The following is a 20,657-nucleotide window of genomic DNA, read 5'->3' as shown; positions in this document are numbered from 1 at the left end:
GGGTCACAAAGAGTCAGATACAAATAAAAAAAATGATTGAAACTACAATCAAGACCACAAATCCAATTGCCACTGCTCAGTTCCTGTAGCACTTGATCTCTTTCTTCCTGGTACTCCATTGATTTTCGATGACAATGCCTCTTCTTTCTATAACCAATTAGCTTTCTCGAAAGGTTGCATATCTTCTCCATTTTCCCCAGAAAACCTAGCAATAAATACCCTACACAAGTAGCGGGTCACAAAATTGAGGAACCTTAGAGGTCATCTAATCCAAGTCATTCAATTTATAGATGGTCAGAGAGGTCTGGCTTCCTTCAGAACTCAGCTCAAATCTCTCCTCTTGAAAAGGCCTTTCTCCATCCTCTGCACCCCCATTGCTTCACCTGCCTGCTCCCCCTCTGTCTGTGCCTTCCCTCTGACATGACTTTCTGTTTGTAAACATTGTCTGTGTCTTGTATGTACATAATTGCTTGTATGTTGTCTTCCTCATTAGATTATAAGTTCCCTGAAAGTAAGAACCATTTAGGGGGAAAGGGGAAGGGAGCTTTCTTGGTATCCCCAGCACTTAGTCTAGTACCTGGCTTATAGTAAGCACTTAATAAACGCTTGTTGTTATGGCCTAAGATCATAACAAAGATAATGAGCCGAGCTAGGATTCAAACCCAGGTCCTCCAAATGCAGGGCTCTTTCCAATATGAATGATCAGCATGATTTGCTGATGACTGTTTATTCATTCAGCAACCCCAAAATCCCCATGTTTTTACAGGGAGGTCCATCAGGGCCTTATTCATTCTTAGAAAGATAGTTCATTTCTTCTTATTAAGAAGTCCTTACAGAATAACAGTGTTGGAACAGATGTTGGAGGGCATCTAGGCTAATCCCTAATTATACAAGAATTCTCACTATAATATGCCCAACAAGGGGAGGCTCTGACTCTTCTTGAATTTCTCAACAGAACTAGCACTCACTTTAGTCCCATTGGCTTCTGGATAGCTCTAACCTCAAGGAAGTTTTCCTGATCCAAATAGGCCGCTTTTCAAATTTCACGCTTTTCTCCTACTTCTGCCTTCTTGGGTTACTTGGGTACTCTAGTTCCTTTTCCACCCAACAAGTCTTCAAATACTTTGATGATGTGATCATGTCCTTCCATTAAGCCTTTTCTTCTTCCTGAAATATCATTAGTTTCATGATCTGATTTATTTACAGCATTGACCCTAGTTCTCTCCCCACCCCAGATTCCTTCCTCTGTACTATCAATGCCTTTCCTAAAATGTGGTGACCAGACTGACTTAACCAAAGCTGACTGTCATCTTTGACTTTTCCCATCCATTTCCATTCTTTTCTTTATGCATATCACAATATTACAATATTGATTCTTTCATTTTTTAACTTAATAATTTGTTTTCTGTTCCAAATTTTCACCCTCCCTTGATCGCTTCCTTTCCCCAGTATTGATTCATATCCAGCTGGTAGTCCACTAAAACCCCCAGATCTATTTTCATAGGAATTACTTTCTACTTTATAGTTATTCCAATTACATTTCCTATTAGACTCAACCCTTCATTCTGGTATATCAAAATGTCTTCGGATCCTTACCTTATAATCTCACATCTTAGTTATTCCTCCACATTTTGTGCTACCTGCAAAAATGTGAAGAACACTAAGGCTGGAGTCTAAGGACCTGTATCAGAATCCTGGCTCTGTTATTTACTTGGATGATACCTCAGCTAAGTCTCTTCTCATAGATATGGCCTCATTTTTCTCTTCTGTAAAGTGAGGGGGGTGAGGAGAGGGCTGGACTAGACGATCTGCTGGGTCCCTTTCAGCTCTAAGTTGTAAGACCTAACAGGACCTTAGAAGCCATCAATTCAACCCCTTTATTTTACAGACGAAGAAGCTGAGGTACAGGGAGGTTAATTAACCCTCCCAGCTAAAGCAATTGTCTGAGGCAGGATTTTGACCCATAATGCTTCCATGAGCCTCTACATCTTTCCAAGATCCTAGCTAATACAGGCTCTAGCCATACTTGGTACATATTTTTTAAAAGACTATAAATGGTTGGGGGAGGAAAAAGACAGGAAGTTAAGAGAATCAGGAAATATTAAGAACTGAATTGACTCAATTCATGTAATAACACTTAGCTGTCAAATTTACTTAGGGAATTTCTATTTCTTTAAGTCACTTGCACAGCCCTAAGTCCATTCTCTGGGGAAATGAGCTTCTGGAATGTGAAATTAATGACAGAAACAATAACACAGTCTCATCTAGTTGACAAAGAGGTAGCCACATTGTCCAGTCCCTTAAAGTCCAGGCCCTCAACCATTCCCCACAGTTGGCTGAACCCATGAAAAAGGAGATCTTGTCAGTTCCATCCCAGAGTCTAAGAATCGTCATGGCTATAAATGCTCCTTTATAGCTAATGCTCACCCTTACTGATACAATTTAATTTCTATGTTCAAGGTCGAGAAAAAAAAATAGAATCCTATCCCATGTGTAACAACAGCCCTTCGTGTGTGCAAAGATGGTTATTAAGTCTTCTCTTTTCCCTAACTCCTGTCTGCTCTCTGGCTCATGTCTCTTGTTCAACAGCACAGTTGGTCAAAGCAGAACACTGTGACCAAGTCATGGGCCTTGATTCCATGGGGACTAGTTAATTTACAAAAAGGAGAAGTGCTCCAGATTTAGTGGGCTTAGTATTATAAAAAATGCGGCACCCAACCAGGTAGTCCTTGTGACAGCGTGGTCGGTGGTGAGAGAGGAGGGTCTGGGTCACAGGGCATGAATTTGCCTACTATGTGTAAGGCACTGTGCTAAGCACTTTAAAATTACTATTTTGTATGAACTTTACAACAAGCCTGGGACACAGGTGTTATTATTATCTTCACTTGAACGTTGAGGAAATTAAAGCAAATAAGTGACTTGCCCAAGGTCACACAGCCACTAAGTGTCTGAGGGCATATTTACTCTCAGGGCTTCGTGACTCGGGAAACAGTTCTCCATCAAAATGCAAATTCTACTGACATCATTTTAAAACACAAAAAGCAGCAGACTTATTTTTATGTAATACCTGATGGAGAGGCATCTATATAGACAACACCAAATCCCTCTAAGAAGCTACATAAAATAGATCTCATACAATAGATGTATGATGAGACAGAATAGGTGGACCCCTTGTCCTTGATCAACCTACTTGATTAAATCTAGTTTAATCTGTTCATACCACTACTGAGGTAGCTGCCCCCTCATCTCTGACATACATAGTAAAGTCATAACCCACACCTCCCCATCATGAACCTTAAATTTCTTTAGAGATGTGATATATGTACCACATTATTCATCATCATAAGACTTTAAGTCCTTGATCAGTCACTTAGCAGATAGAAGCCTAAGTCATTTAACCTCTCTGACCCTCAATCTATTTATAAAATGGGGATAATGACAAAAATACTTTGTCAACCCTAAAGCCTTAGATTAATGGTTGCTGCTCAGAAGGCCTGATGATAGGTGGGTTGGTTCTTGAAGTCTCTACCATTGGAGTGGCTTACACAGCTCCAACAGGCCCTACAGGGTAAGAGTTAAGAAAAAGAGTGAAGGCCAGTTATAAAATGGAGTTGGTTTGGTGTGTGAATTGAGAGAATCAGCCAGATTCCATCTCACCAACACTAACTCTATCTTGTATTACCACATGTATTATCATGCATTTTCTTGTTTTCTTGTAAATCATTCATGAGAAAATTAGATAAAATAAGCCATCCATTGTTTCATAAAATTCAGGTGGGTACAATTAATCAGCATCTCCTAATTCTGGGAAAGAAAAGTCCTCAAAACCCACTAGAACCCTCCCAAATTAACTGAAATTTATTCTTCCCCCTTCCCAATTTGTAAAATCCATCATCTTTCCTCTAATTAGAAATCAGATTACCTAATCTTGTATCCTGGTTTAAATCCTCTTAAAACTGTTTTCTTTTAATGCATAAAAATCTGTTTCCCTCTGTATTCAGGGTACACTGCCAAGATGAGGAGGCCTAGTCCCAATTTGTTATGCAACTGGCATGTATTGCTTAATAAATCAATATGCTCAGAAGCTCAAAACTTTGCTTCCTCAGTTATTTCAGATTTCACCCATCACAGAAGGGGTTCCCAGTACAAGTCTGAGGATCTTCCTCAAGTATTGGTCTGGTCATGTCACCCCCTTACCTCCCTCATAATGAGTTACAGTATTTCTCTATTATCTCTGAGGTTAAATAGGAATCCCTTTATTTGTCAATCACAGCTCTCCATAAGCTGGCACCTTTCTATCCTTCCAATCTTCTCACACTTTCCTCTCCTCCACACATTCTACAACATAGCTACATTGGCCCACATGTAGCTGCTTCATCACCATGATCATCTCTTGTCTATCTGTCTTGGTAATGATTGTCCCCATGCATGGGATGCTCTACCCCCTCACCTCTGCCTCTTAAGTATCTGTCTTCCTTCATAACTCAGCTCAAACCACACCTTCAGTCAGCCTTTCTCAGTCTCATTTCCCCATCCTCATCTGCTAAAGGCTTCTTTTCCCTCTCAGAATTCTTTCCATATTCTCTGTACACAGTCTGTATGTACCTAGATGTCTACATGTTGTCTCCACCATGAGAATGTAAGCTACTTGAGAACATAGACTGGGTTTTTGGCCTTTCTTTTGAATTCTGGTGCTGTGCACAACCTAATACACTTAGTAAATGCTTAGTAAGACAGTTGACTTGATGGGTAATGGACCACAAGTCTTAATCAAGGACCAGTAGGTTAGCACCCAAATGATGAATGTTGATGGTTTTAACAGTTAGCGAATGCTGTCCATGAAGGCGTCAGGACATTGTTGTCTACACTAAGAAAATTCATACTAACAACGACATAATAATAATCAGATGTGTATAATCATATATAGCACATATATGCACATATGTGTGTATTTATATACAGCACTTTAAGGTTTAGCAAAGCACTTTATAAATATTATCTCATTTTGTGCTCACAAAAACCCTGGGAAGTAGTTGTTATTATTGTCCCCATTTTACAGATAAGAAAACTAGGGCAGGTGTAAGGTAGCTGACTTGCTCAAGGTCATACAACTAGTGTCTAAGATTGGATTTGAACTCAGGTTCAGCTCTCTCTCCACTGGGACAACTAGGTATGGAGCCGGGATCCTTTCAGTGAGAAGGTTTGTTATTTTGAAGTTTGGGGGGTTTTCTTTTGGTGGTAGAGGGCAGGGATCCAGACCTTAGATGTCCTTCACTTGAGGGTTCTCCCAGTGAAGAAATTCCTTTTTCCACAACAGGTTACCACTTACGAGACTGGTGTTGCCCAGGTCACTAAACAGTTGCATTTGCACAGGGTCATACAATCAGTGGGAGTGGGGTGAGATGGGGCATGGCCTCTAGGCCATACTGCCTGATTAAAATGCTATTATTTCATTTTTATTCTGCTATAGGGCTAGAAAAGGATGCCTAACTTAGAATGGGTGAGTCATTGGAACCTGAAGAAGTAATTAAGTGAACAACATCATATCTGAGCCCAGAGGAAGGTGAAAAAGTGAAAGCATTACCGTTTAAAGTCTCAGTCCTAGAAAGCTACAGCATTGACTCCTCTGAACCATTGCACAAAGATGTACTCTATTTATCCTAGCCAAGGTAGGGTAATCTCCCCCAAACAGAACTACTGCCCAGCCAAGGTAGGGTGTCCAATAGTTGAGGCCCCTCTTGTTCCAAGCCCCCAGGGCCCCCCAAAGAAAAGGTAAGTTTCCATCCATAGTCCAATCCCTCCATCAGACTCATGCTCCATTGACTGGAAGAAGTTGGTGTTTTGGGGGTAACACACCCTTCAAAAATTTTATCTTTTAGGAACAACCTACTTCAAATGGATCCTTTTCTACGGCAACTATAAGTGCCCCAAATGCTCTGTCTTATCGGTTACCTACAACAAATACAGATTCATTTCAAACTCCTGCTTTCCTTATATTAGATTGTAAGTCTCCTGAGAGCAGTCAGTCATCCAGTCAACAGACATTTTTAATACCTACCAGCCAGGCACTGTGCTAGTATACAAAGAAAGGTACCAAAAGTTCCTCTCCTCAAGGAGCTCATAGTCTAATGGGGAAGGCAACAAACTAGCTACATCCATGATAGAATGGAAATAACCAATAGATAGAAGGCATTGGAAGTAAGAAGACTAAGGAGAGGCTTCCTGTAGAAGATGGGGTTTTAGCAGGGACTTGAAGGAAGTCAGGGACACCAGGAGGCAGAGATAAGGAGGAAGAGTCAGGAAACAGAGGGTCTTGTGCGAGGAACATCAAAGAGGCTGGTGTCACTGGATCAGAATACATCATAGATATTTCGGTATCTCCAGTACCCAGTCTTGTAATAGTTGACACAATAAGTGTTCGTTAAAATGAAATGAAGTTCCAAGAAAATATGGATTCCCTCTTATTCCTAACACCTTCCTCTCGATCTGTCCCCAAAGCCCAATTACTGTACACTCAAAGGAATCAGACTTTGAGTATGACCTCACACAGGTGACACTTTCAGTCTTCAGCACCTTACACCTGGACCACGCCTATGGGTTGTCTCCCTGCCTCAAGTCCCTCCTCCATACTGCTTTCAAAGGGATCTTCCTAAAAGTAGTCTTACTATGTCATCTCCCTACTCAAAAAAACTTCAGTGGCTCCCTATTCCTTCTAGGATCAAATATAAAAAGCATCTGTTTGGCTTTATAAAGAAAGCCCTTTGCAAAACGACATCTTCCCACCTTTCCAATCTTCTTAAATTTCATGTTCTACAATCCAATGACACTGTTTCTCACCCATTGCACTGGTTGGCCTCCACACCAAGAATGTGCTCCCTCCTCATTTCCACCTCCTGGCTTCTCTGGGTTCCTTTAAGAATCAGCTTAAATCCCACCTTCTGCAAGAAGTAGCCCTTTACCATTTGCCTCACCCCCACTTGGAGGTAGTGTCTTTCTTCCCATTTCCACTAAATAGACATTGTATGTACATAGTTATTTGCATATTTTCTGCCCCACTAGGAAGAAGGCAGGGACCCTGTCTTTACCTTCTTTGTATCACAAGCACTTAGCACAGTTCCTGGAACATAGTAAGAACTCAGTAATTGCTTGCTGATGACTGCTGGCGTTGAGAAAAACCATAATAAGGGGTACCCTTCCCCTGACCAAAGCCCTATTCAATCTGATACCTGGTTTAGATGAACACATAACCCAAATATTATTTCATTTCAATCTAGGCATGGGTATTTAGTATTACTAACAATAATTGCAGTTCATATTTGCATAGTACTTTGAGATTTATTTACAAACCACCTTTTCACACGCAAAGTAGTCAGTACAAGAATTATTATTCCCATTTTATAAAGGAGGAAACTCATTTCAGAGGTAAAGGTTTTGCCTGTGGTTATTCAAAAAGTGGGTTTTCAGAACAAGGAGTCAAATTCAGGCCTTCTCTAAGACCAGCACTCAAATAAATTCTGTGATAAAATATCAACCAACCAAGTCAAATCCTTGCAAGCCAGGAACCCTAACAGAGAGATTCAAACCTCCATCATTCAGAGGAAAGCTTACATTCATGACAAGAACTGACCTGCGCAACACCCCTTTGAGTCTGCAAGAAAGAAGAGATCCGTGCCCCAAATCACCCCTGTTCCAATCCTGTTCTCATGACAGAAAAAATGAGTGCTGAGGAGAAGGATATTTTAAACAGCACTTACACCAAAAACAATACCTTTCTAGTCTGAAAGAAAGATCCTAATCAAACTACTCAGTCAGAAGAAAGCCACATGTACAGTATGTAATATTTGCATTTTCCTTTCCTTCTGACCTTTAGCAAGCTGATGTGAACTGGCTCATCAAGTAGTCAAGTGGGGCTGTTTTTAATAACTAATCTATGTACTTGAAGCTGACCCTGATAATTTTTTTAAAACTTTCATCCAGAATTATTAATTTAAAGCAGCTATTTACTGAATGAAGGTCAGGCAAAGCCTAGAGAAATAAATTGGGGAGAAGAAAATTCAAGAGCTTGGTTCAATATGAAAATAGCTTAGCCTCACACCTGACTGATTGTTCTCATTGATTCTGCCCTTAGATTAAGAGAACCTATTACGAGATCACCAGCAGCAGATTTTGCTGCTGCCTTCCAGCATGACTTTCTTTCTGTTCAGTGCCTTCCACTAGCTTAGATGTACATTTAATAAAGGGCAAAGAAGCCAATGGCTGACATTATACTTTGCTGCAAGACTGGTTTTTCTCTACATGGTAGAATTTGGAAATGACACTCCAAGGTGAGGGGAAATTAAGGAGGAATATAAATGGCAGATCCATTTACTGAAGGAACAGCTACAGAATTAATACAGATGAGATGAAGTATTTAGAAAGAAAGAGAGAGAGAGAGGGAGAGAGGAAGGGAGGGAGGGAGAGACAGAAACAGAGACAGAGGAAGATATTACAACCATTATCAGACATCGAGTCTCAACCAAACCTTTTCAAAATTACCAAGAACTAAAATAGGCTCTTCAAAGCTTCACTTCTCTCTAATTAATTGTTCAAACATTCAATTATCAAGCATTTGGGGCAGCTAGATGGTGCAGTGGATAGAGAACCAGTGCAGGAGTCAAGAGGATCTGAGTTCAAATCTCACCTCAGACACTTGATACTCACTAGCCGTGTGATCTTGGGCAAATCACTTAACCCCAATTGCCTCATCCTGGGTCATCTCCAGTCATCCTGATGAATCACTGAATTCAGATGACTCTGGAGGAGAAGTGAGGCTGGTGACCTGCACAGACTTCCCTCACTCAAAGCAAAGTCAAGTGCAAGTCATGTCATCATTTCTCTGATGGCATGGTCTTCTTTGGCTTCCCAGAAATACATGTGGCCCAATACCCATTGGACATGGGAAGAAAGAAGAAAATGTCCAATGCACAGGCCATTCAGATGGATACAGAGGGGAAAAATTAAGCATGATGCAATTGCTTGACAGGGACAATCAATGGACAAGGTCATTCAGAACAAGTACATTGAACTGGTTCCCAAAAAATGAATGCAGATGACCCAGTCTTGCAAAGACCTGATGAAGAAGCCATTAAAGAGATTACAGAAAAAAAACATGAGTAGCTCTAGAGAAATCTGCATCTCAGAAGGTTGACGATGCTATGCCAGTTCAAGCTGCAGATAAACTAGCTCCAGTTCAGTATATTTGGTACTCACATCTTAGCAAGGAGTAGCTTTCAGTTCTGGAGCTAAGCAAAGAGTTATTCAGATGGTGGAAATGCAAAAAGATCCAATGCAGCCTCCAAGATTAAACATTAATAAGAAAATTCCTCGTGGACCTTCTCCTCTTCCTCCTACACCTGTCATGAATTCTTCTAACCAAAAGATGACCATGAAAGCAAGAGTGAAAAATTCCACCTAGCATTTCAAACTGGAAAAATGCAAAGGGCTATACTATTCCATTAGACAAACATCTGGCTGCTGATGGGAGAGAACTGCAGGGAGTCCACATAAATGAAAACTTTGCCAAGCTGAAGCTCTCTACATTGCCAACAGAAAGGTTTGTGAGGAGGTGGAAATGCAGGCTTGAGTGGAGAGAAAGATGGCCCAAGAGGAAAAACATGAAGAGAAGCTTTGAGAAGTAGCCCAGAAAGCTTGAGAGAGAAGAGCTGGAATCAAGACTCATGTACAAAAAGAGGAGAGGGAGGCTCAGGAACAAGATGAAATAAGACATGATAGATGTAAAGAGAGACAACATGATAGGAATCTTTCCAGAGCAGCTCCTCATAGGTGGTTAAAACTACAGAGAAACGAGAATCGAGGTATCAGTGAAGTCATTACATCTTAGTGTGCCCAATCCTCAGACTTCCAATGAAGTTCGGTATAACCAGACTGTTCAACCAGACTAAGGGCATGGACAATGGTTTTGCTGGTGGAGAAGATGAAATTTATAATGTTTATGATCAATCATGGAGAATTGCCAAAGACATGGCCCAAAATATCTACAGACCCAGTAAAAATCTGGATAAAGACATGTATGGTGGTGACCTAAAGGCCTGAACAAAGACCAACAGATTTGTTCCCAATAGGAGTTCTCTGACTCAGAATGCAAGCAGAGGGGTCAAGAAGGCCCAGTTCAATTTGAGGAGGATTCCTTTGGTCTGGACAAGTTTTTGGAAGAAGCCAAACAGCATGGAGGGTCTAAAAGACCCTCAGATAGCAGCCGCCCTAAGGAACATGAACATGAAGGCAAGAAGAAGAGGAAGGAGTGAGTAGGGTAGCCTCTCAAAGAGAATGAACTATTATCCTTAACTTTTTGACAGTGGTCACTGGGGAATTCTATGTGAAAACCAAATCTGAAATTGTAGATCCCATACTTTTTATTACTGGGGCTGGGGGAAAGGGAAGTATGCTTTAAACTAATCTGTTTATTTTTAAAGGGGGTAGGTCAAATTCTCAGTGTAAGGCATTTGCTTCCCCTCTCTATCAGCCCACCATTTCCCACCCCATTAGCATTGACAGAAGTTCCATACTCCCCAGTCTACCAGATTAAGATGATTATATCTTTAGTGACATTAGTTTTGAGGAATTAACATTTCAGAGTAGAACTATCCTTATACATAATCATGCTGAGTAGTTGGGGGAGGTCTCCACTAATGGAGCTGTCCACTGCTTGTTGAAAGTTTGCCCCCACAGAGTGTGTGCATGTGTGTGTGTGTGTGTGTGTGTGTGTGTGTGTGTGTCTTATTTTAATTTGGAATGGGAAAGTCTGCTTCTGTGTAGTGCAACTGTTTTAAATAAAACAATTAGAAGAACTTTCAAAAAAACACCAAGGGCTTCCTATTGTTTCCCAAATATAAAGTTCAAACTCCTCTCCCTGGCATTTAAGACCTTCTACAATCCAGCACCATCTGACTTTCCAGCTTTATCTTGTCTCTCCTCCAATATTCTCTATACTAAAGCAAACTGGACTGTTTTCTGCCCTTGGATGATGCCATCCACTCTTGCACCTACACATCTTTTCTCACATTGTACTTTATGATCAGTGCAAGTCCTCCTCATCTTGATCGTAAAAAATTTCTACTCATCCTTTAAAACATTGCTGGATGGTACAGCAAATAAGACCACTGGGTCTGGAGTCAGGAAGACCTGATTTTAAATCGAGCCTCAGACACTTAATAACTTTATGGCCCTGGATAAGTCGCTTAATCTCTGTCTGCTTCCATTTCCTCAGTCGTAAAATAGGAATAGTAATAGCATCTACCTCCCAAGGTTGTTGACCAAATGAGATAATATTTGTAAAACACTTAGGACATTGCCTGGCACATGGTTGCTTCCTGCCTGTTGGTGGCCTTAAAACACAATTCAAATATCACACTTCTCCCATGAAACCTCCTGAATCCTCCCTCCCTCAACCCCCATTCCCCTTCACCGGCAATAGTCTTCTGTTGTTAGATCTCACAGATCACTTTATTTCTACCTTTGTTTTTTAATTTTTTAACATTTTTATTTACGATTTTGAGTTTCAAACTCCCTGAGATCCCTCCCTGAGATGGTAAACAACTGGATATAGGTTATACATGTGCAATTATGTAAAACATTTCCATATTTGTCATTTTGTACAAGAAGGCTTGAATAAAGGAAAAAAATGAAAGTGAAAGTGAAAAATAGCATGTTTCGGTTCATATTCAATCAAAATCAGTTGGACTCTGGAAGTGGACAGTATGCTTCATCATTCATTCATTCAATCCTTTGGAATTGTCTTAGATCACTGTATTGCTGAGAATAGCTAAGTCATTCACAATTCTCCATCAAACAATATTGCTGTTTCTGTGGACACCATCCTCCTGGCTCTGTTCACTTCATTAGGTATCAGTTCAGGTAAGTCTTCCCAGGTTTTTCTGAAATCATCCTGCTTGTCATTTCTTGGAGCAAAATAATATTCCATTACAATCATATACCTTAGCTTGTTTAGCCATTCCCCAATTGGTTCCTTTTGATTTCTTAGCCACCACAAAAAGAGCAGTTAAAAATATTTTTGTAAAAATAGGTCCTTTTCCCCCCTTTTTGGGGGGGTGTCTTTGGGATATAGACCTAGCAGTGGTATTGCTAGATCAAAAGGTATGAACAGTTTTATAGCCCTTTGGGCATAGTTCCAAATTGTTCTCTAGAATGGTTGAATCAGTTCACAATTCTACCAATAGTGAGTTAGTATCCCAATTTTCACACATCCCCTCCAGTATTCAACATTTAACTTTTTTGTCATATTAGCTACTCTGATAGGTGTGAGGTGGTACTTCACAGTTGTTTTAATTTACATTTCTCTGATCAATAGACCTTTTATTCATGTGACTATGGATAACTGATTTCTTTGTCTAAAAACTTCCTATTCATATCCTTTGATTATTTATCAATTGGGGAATGACTGGCATAAATCTGTCTATAAATTTGACTCTGTTCTCTATATATCTGAGAAATGAGGCCTTTATCAGAGACTCTGGTTGCAAAATTTTTCCCCAGTTTTTTTCTTTCCTTATAATTTTGGATGCATTGGTTTTATCTGTGCAAAATTTTTTAATTTTATATAATCAAAATTATCTTTTAAATTTTATAATGCCCTCTATGTCTTCTTTGGATCTAAATTCTTCCATTATCTATAAATCTGACAGATAAACTATTCCATGCTCTCTTAATTTCTTTCTGGTATCACCCTTTATATATAAATCATGTACCCATTTTGACCTTATCTTGGTATATAGTGTGAGATGTTGGTCTATATCTAGTTTCTACCATACTGTTTTCCAGTTTTCCCAGCAGTTTTTGTCAAATAAAAAGTTTTTGTTACAAAAGCTTGGAACTTTGGGTTTATCTTACACTAGATTACAATGATCACTTACTATAATATAACTTGTACCTAATCTATTCCACTGATCCACCACTCTATTCCTTACCAATGCCAGTTTGTTCCGATAATTACTGCTTTATAATACATACAATTTGAGATCTGGTATGGCTAGACCATCATTTCACAGGGTTTTTTTTTTCATTGATTCCCTTGGGGTCCTTTAACTTTTGTTCTCCCAGAAGACTTTTGTTATTATTTTTTCTAGCTCTATAAAATAATTTTTGATAGTTTGGTATGGCACTGAATAGATTAATATAAGTAGGATTGTCATTTTTATTATATTGACTCACTCTACCCATGAGCTACTAATATTTTTCCAATTGTTTATAAATTTGACTTTATTTGTATGAAAAGTGTTTTTTAGTTGTGCTCATATAGTTCCTGGGTTTGTCTTGGCTGGTAAACCCCCAAGTATTTTATATTGTCTACAGTTATTTTTAAATGGAATTCCTCTATCTCTTGTGGTTGGACTTTATTGGCAATATGTAGAAATGCTGATGATTTATATGGGCGTATTTTATATCCTGAAACTTTGCCAAAGTTGTTAATAATTTCAAGTAGCTTTCCAGTTGATTCTCTAGGATTTTCTAAATATACCATCATATCATCTTCAAAGAGTGATCAAGTTTTATTTCCTCATTGCTTATCCTAATTCCTTTAATTTCTTTTTCTTCTCTTATTGTTATAGCTAATATTTCTAGCACAATGTTAAATAGTAGAGATGATAATAGGCATCTTTTGCTTCACCCCTGATTGTATTAGAAAGACTTCAAGGTTATCACCGTTACAGATAATGCTTGCTGATAGTTTTAGATAAATATTACTTATCATTTTAAGGTAAGCTCCATTTATTCCTGTATTCTCTAGTGTTTTTAATAGGAATTTTGTCAAAGGCTTTTTCTGCATCTATTGAAATAATATTATGATTTCTGTTGGTTTTGTTATTGATATGGTCAATTATGCTGATAAGTTTTTCTAATACTGAATCAGTCCTGCATTCCTGGTATAAATCCTACCTGGCCATAGTATATGATCCTGGTAATATATTGTTGTAATCTCTTTGCTAGGTGTTTTATTTAAAATTTTTGCATCAATATTCATTGGGGAAATTGGTCTATAATTTTCTTTCTTTGTTTTGGCTCTTCCTGGTTTGGATATCAGTACCACATCTGTGTCCAAAAAGGAATTTGATAGGACTCCATCTTTGTTTATTTTTCAAATGGTTTATTGTAATTTTTCTTTAAATGTCTGGTAGAATTTGCTTGTGAATCCATCTAGTCCAGGGGACTTTTTCTTAGGAAGTTCACTGATGGCTTGTTCAATTTCTTTTTGTAAGATTAGGTTATTTTATTTCTTCTTCTGTTAATCTGGGTAATTTATATTTTTGTAGATATTCATCTACTTAATTTAGATTGTCAAATTTATTGGTAAAATGGCACGTAATAATTGTCTTCATTTCCTCTTCATTGGCAGTAAATTCATTCCTTTCATTTTTGATACTAGTAATTTTGTTTTCTTCTTTTCTTTTTTTAGTTAAATTGAACAATGCTTTATCTATTGATTTTTTTCATAAAACCAGCTTCTAGCTTTATTTATTAGTTCAATGGTTTTCTTATTTTCAGTTTTACTAATCTCTCCTTTGATTTTCAGGATTTCCAAATTGGTGTTTAATTGGGGATTTTTAACTTGTTCTTTTTCTAGTTTTTTTTAGATGCATGCCCAATCCATTGACCTGCTTTTTCTCTATTTTACTGATATAAGCAATTACAGATATAAATTTTCCACCAAGTACTGCTTTGGCTGCATCCCATAAATTTAGGTATGTTGTCTCATTGTTGTCATTCTCTTTAATAAAATTATTAATTGTTTCTATGATTTGTTCTTTGACCCACTCGTTTTCTAGGATTAGATTAACTTCCAATTAACTTTTAGTTTATCTTTCCACTGTCCATAATTGAATGTAATTTTTATTGCTTTATGATGTGAAAAGGATGCACTTACTATCTTTGTTTTTCTGCATTTAGTTGTAAGGCTTTTATATCCTAATACATGGTCAATTTTGGGGCCATGTACTGCTGTGAAAAAAGGTATATTCCTTTCCATTCCCATTGAATTTTCTCAGAGATCTATCATATATATAGTTTTCCCAGAATTTTATTTACTTCCTTGACTTCTTTCCTGTTTATTTTTTGGTTAGATTTATGTAGGTCTGAGAAGGGAAAGTTGAGGTCCCCCACTAGTATAGTTTTATTATCTATTTCCTACTATAACTCACTCAATTTCTCCTTTAAAAATTTAGATTCCATACCATTTGGTGCATATATGTTTAGTATTGATATGGCTTCATTGTCTATGGTATCTTTCAGCAAGATATAGTTTCCTTCTTTATCTCTTGATAAAGACTAAACCTATTTATTAGATCAATTTTTGCTTTTGCTTTGTCTGAGACCATGATTACCCCCCCTGCTTTCTTTGCTTCAGTCGAAGTATAACTGATTCTGCTCTAGCCCCTTACCTTTACCCTGTGTATATCTCTCTGCTTCAAATGTGTTTTTTTGTAAACAACATATTGTAGGATTCTGGTTTTCAATCCATTCTGCTATCTGCTTCCATTTTATGGGTGAGTTCATCCCATTCACATTTATAATACATAGTTATGATAACTATGTATTTCCCTCCATACTATTTTTTGCTGATTTATCCCCCTGTCTCTTACCCCGCACCCTTTCCATCTTTGCAAGTGTTTTACTACCCTCCCCAATACATCCACCCTTTTAACAGTCCTACTCCCCCTTCTATTATCCTCATCCCTTTTTACTTCCTTATAGGGTAAGATAGATTTGTATATCCATTTGCATATGTATGTTATTCCCTCTTTGAGCCAATTTTGATGAGAGTAAGGTTTAAGCTTTGCCTGCCGTCCCAGCTTCCCATTTTCCCCTCCATTATAATAACTTTTTCATGCCTCTTTTATGTGGGATAGTTTACCCCATTCAATCTCTCTCTTCCTTCTTCTTCCAGTGCCATTTTCTTTCTCACCACTTTATTTTGTTTTTTGGGGTATCATTCCATTAAAGCCACCTTCTATCCACAACCTCTCTCTCCACATATTCCTTCTAATTGCTCTTAGAGTAATAAAGTTATTGAGTTACAAATATTATTCTTGCCATACAGAAATATAAAGTTTAAGCTTATTGAATGTCTTATGTTTTCTTTCTTCTTTTTTTTAGCTTTTTATTTTTCCTTTAAGTCTTGTATTTGAAGGAGTTTTTTTTTTTAATTCAGCTCTGTTTTTTAATTAGAAACACCTGAAAGTCCTCTATTTCATTGAATATCTTTTTTTTTCCCCCTGAAATATTATGTTCAACTTTGATGGGTAGGTGACTCTTGGTTATAATCCTAACTCCTTTGCCTTCCAGTATATCATATTTCAAGTCCTCCAGTTCTTTAATGTGGAAGCCACCAAATCCTGTGTAATTCTGATTGTAGCTACACAATATTTTATTTGTTTCTTTTTGACTGCTTTCTATTTTGCCTTCTGGTTTTACTATATTAGGGCAGTTTTCTTCAGTTTTCTTTGATAATTTCTTTAAAAATGTGGTCCAGGCTTTTTTTTTTTTATCATGGTTTTCGGGTAGTCCAATAATTCTTATATTATTTCTTCTGGATCTATTGTCTAGGCCAGTAGTTTTTCCAATGAGAAATTTCACATTTTCTTCTATTTTTTTTTTACTCTTTTGATTTTGTTTTATTTTATCTTGATGTTTCATAGAGTCATCAGTTTCCACTTGTTCAGTTCTAATTTTTGAGGAATTATTTTTTACTTTGAGCTTTTGTACTTCATTTTCCATTTGGCCAATTCTATTTTTTAGGGAGTTATTTTTCTCAGGAAAACTTTTGTATATTTTTTCTCACGTTACTGACTCTTTTTTCATGATTCTCTTATATTACTCTCATTTCTTTTCCTAATTTTTCTTCTACTTCTCTAATTTGCTTTTTAAAATCCTTTTTAAGCTCTTCTAGGAATTCTTTTGTGGCCTGAAACCAAATTACATTTTTCTTTGAGGCCTCACATGTAGCTATTTTGACATTATTGTCCTCTTCTAAATTTAAGCTTTGATCTTCCTTATCACCACAGTAACTTTCTACAGTCAAGCTATATTTTGGTTTTTTGCTCATTTTTTCTTCCTTCTTTTGTGACCTGGTATTTTTGTGAGAATTGGGCTCTGTTCCTACATTGTCCCAAGCTTTTTGTGCTGGGGCTCTGGGTCTTACTATTGTCTTTCACTAGGCTTCAGGGATTAACTGCCTGCTTTCTTTGAGGGTAGGTTTCCCTTCTGACTTATACTAGGGTGCAGTGCCTCCCCACTGGTCTCCCCTGGGTGTGGGGTTTCCACTGTTGGTCTGCCCCAGGGCTGGGGCCCTGCTTCTGGGTTGCTATGGAAATGAGTTCTCTCTGCTGGTAGGCTCTGGGGCCAGGATCTGACTGTTGGCCTGCCCTAGGGCAGGGTTTCACCCCTGGTCAGCAAAAGGCATTGAGGCCTTACTGGTGGCTTGTGCTGGGAGTGGAGTTGCTGGGGTGAGACCCTACTCCTCTGTCCAGACTGCTCACTTGCTTAAGAGTCTGCCAGCTTACAGGAGGGCAGGGCCTCACTGGTGGATTGCCCCAAGCTCAGAGCCCTGATGCAGGCCCTCTGCTATGAGGCTGGCTGCTGCTACTGCTCTTGGACCTCACTCCCCTCCCATCCTAGTGAAAGAGACCTTTTCCTAGATCAATTCTGATGGTTTTCTAATTGTCTGGAGGGGAATTTGGGAGGCCTTCAAAGGGTTCCTTCCTCACTCCACTACCCTGGCACCAGAAGTCTTCTACCTTTATAATGTTTTTACCATGTAATATTACATATTATAGTTGTTTGTGTTCAAGTCTTATCCACCAACTAACTATAAGCTAGACCCAAGGGCTGTGTCTGTACCTTACCTAAAGTTTATTTCTCTCTAAACACTATGATCAACACGTCAGTGGATGATTAGCAAGTTTACTAAATAACTGACGCTGAGTAAATGAAGGAATGAATGAATGCTGGTTTTCAGAACTATATCAATAATACCGTCACTTCAACAAAAACTCTCACGCTCTGTGAACAAATTTCAGAGTTCTTATTTAATGTGAAGATAGCATAGGGGAGACAAATGAAAAACCACTGAATGATGAGTCTCTCTTTGAGAGGCAGCATGGCCAAGCAGGTCTTGAAGATAGGAATATCATGGTTCAAGCTCTGCATGTGACTCTAAGCAAGTCATTTAGCCACTCAGTTCATCAAGCAATTCTAAGTTACAGAAAAAGTACAGACCTTTATTAGAGAAGGAAAGGCCCCATTTAATAACCTTCTAATTTACCTCCCTGCCTCAGATCTCTCCCCACTGTAATCCATCCTCAACATAGCCACATAGTGATCTTAAAGCACAGGCCTCATCATGCCACTTCTCTATTGAATAAATTCCAGTGACTCCCTACTATTAACAGAATCAAATATTGGCATGTGAAGTTTTTTCTAATTGGGGTCCTTCCTATCTTTCAGCTATACTAGTTTTGTTTATTGTACTTCATACACACACACACACCCCTTCGCAAGAACTTCCCATTGCTAGAATCCTTCTCCTCTTCACTTTAACCTCTTAGAATATCTGGTTTCTTTTCAAGACTCGCCTCAAAGCCCACCCACTCCTCCCAGCTGCTAGTATCTGACCCTCTAAGGTCACCTTGCACCTGTTCCTTAGAATTGAGTGCAACAAACATTCTGTTATTTCACTAAAAAGGATTTACTGAGTACCTGCAAGAGTATCTCACAATGCTTGACGTATATTGTAGGGGAAATAAGAGAAGTGTAACCCATGCTGTTGAGGAATTTGTGTTCTAACTAGAGAAGAAACATATGAAATAACCAGAAAAAAAGACTGTCTTCTCCACCAACACTCACCTTGATATGTAAAACCCAACTCATTTGATCTGCCTATGCCAGCTAATTATCGTTCTTTATCTCTTATGGCTAAATTCCTTGAGAAGGTATCTTCAGGTGTCTCCAATTCCCCTCCTTTCACTCTCTTCTCAATTCTTCACAGTCTGACTTGGAACTTACAATTCCTAGAAAGAGCCTTCTCCAAAATTATAAAAGATCTTATAATTGTCAAATCTAATAGCCTCTTCTCCTAACTTCCCTATTAATTTTAAGGGTACCACCATCCTCCCAGGATCCCAGGTTCACAACTTGGGTATCAACCTCAACACCTCACTCTCTCACCTCCCACATCAACTCTGTCATGAAGGTCTATCAAGTTTATCTTTGTAACATCTCTCACATATGCATCTCCCCAGTTCTCTACTGTGATACTACCACCACCCTAGTGCAGGCCCTCATCAGGCCTGGACCATAGCCATAATATGCTGGTTGGTCTCTGCTATAAGTCTCTACCCACTCGAATTCATCCTGGTTGGTCTCTGCTATAAGTGTCCCCCACTCCAATACACACACACACACACACACACACACACACACACACACACACACACACACACACACACACACACACACACACACACACACACACACACCAGGTCAAAAACTTCTGTGGTTTCCTACGACTTCTAGGATCAAATATAAAATCCCATTTAGTGTTCAAAGCCCTTCATAACCAGCTTCCTCATTAAATTTCCAGTCTTCTTACACCTTCCCCTTCTCCCCCATTTATTTCGGGATCCAGTGACACTGGCCTCCTGCTTCTTCTCAAATCAGACACTCCATCTCCACCCTCGGCATTTTCACTGGCTGTCCTCCTTGCCTGGGAATCTCTCCTCATCTCTGCCACTGGCTTCCCTGGCTTCTTTTTAAGTCCCAGCTAAAAATTTCACTTTCTACATAAAGACTTTCCTGGTCCCCTTTACTTCTAGGGCCTTCCTTCTGCTGATTGTTTCCAATTTATCCCGAATATAGCTAATTTGTACATGGTTATTTACATGTTATCTACCTCGATAGGCTGTGGGCTCCTTGGGAGCAGGGACTGTCTTTTCTTTACAAGTTCAGTGGTGAGCACAGTGCTAAGGCCCCTATTAAGCACTGAATATATGTTTTATTGACTAACTGATTAGCAAACATTCAGGCACTGAATGCTCTAATTGGTGGAGACCCCAAAGTCTTACCATCTATTCTGCAGAACAACTCCCTTCCCAAATCCCCTCATTCCCAGATACATTGCAGTAAGTCAATGACCTTAAAACCTGATGGTAAAGGAAGTGGAATTTAGTAGAATACAAACTCAATATGGATCAACAGCACAAAATAGAGAACTAAAAAGTTAATACGACCACAGGAGGGAGGTTATTGGCCACTATAACCTGCCTTGGTTAGATAGTATCTAGAATAGTGCATTCAGTTCTAGGTACATTTAAGTTTTGTTAGGAAAGATATTAGCAAGAGAGAGACCATGCAAACAAAAGGGGTGAAGAGGAGGGTGAAAAGCCTAAATACCTTGTCCTAGAAGGGTTAAATGAAGGAATTAGGAATGTTTAACTTGGAGAAAAGATTTGAGGGAGACATGATAGCTGTCTTCAAGTATGAAAAATTCTGTCACGTAGGAGAGAGATTAGGCCTAGTGTGATTGGCCTTTGAGGGCACAACAAGGGTGAATGGGCAGAATTGCAGAGAGGTAGATTTGGACTCAAAAT

The 20,657-nt window shown here is 38.8% G+C and overlaps 1 protein-coding gene and 1 pseudogene across 7 annotated transcripts in view; one reads left to right on the top strand and one right to left on the bottom strand.

Moving 5' to 3' along the window:
- The window catches only part of KLHL3 (kelch like family member 3), a 256,443-nt gene that overhangs the window by 128,465 nt on the left and 107,321 nt on the right, over positions 1-20,657 (bottom strand). The window lies entirely within an intron of this gene.
- LOC140529494 (SNW domain-containing protein 1 pseudogene) lies at positions 8,884-10,369 on the top strand (annotated as a pseudogene).

Source organism: Notamacropus eugenii, chromosome 1, assembly GCF_028372415.1.
Source record: "Notamacropus eugenii isolate mMacEug1 chromosome 1, mMacEug1.pri_v2, whole genome shotgun sequence".
In the NCBI taxonomy this organism is placed as follows: Eukaryota; Metazoa; Chordata; class Mammalia; order Diprotodontia; family Macropodidae; genus Notamacropus; species Notamacropus eugenii.
Note: the sequence above shows the minus strand (reverse complement) of the source record. Positions and strands in the feature narration are given on the sequence as shown.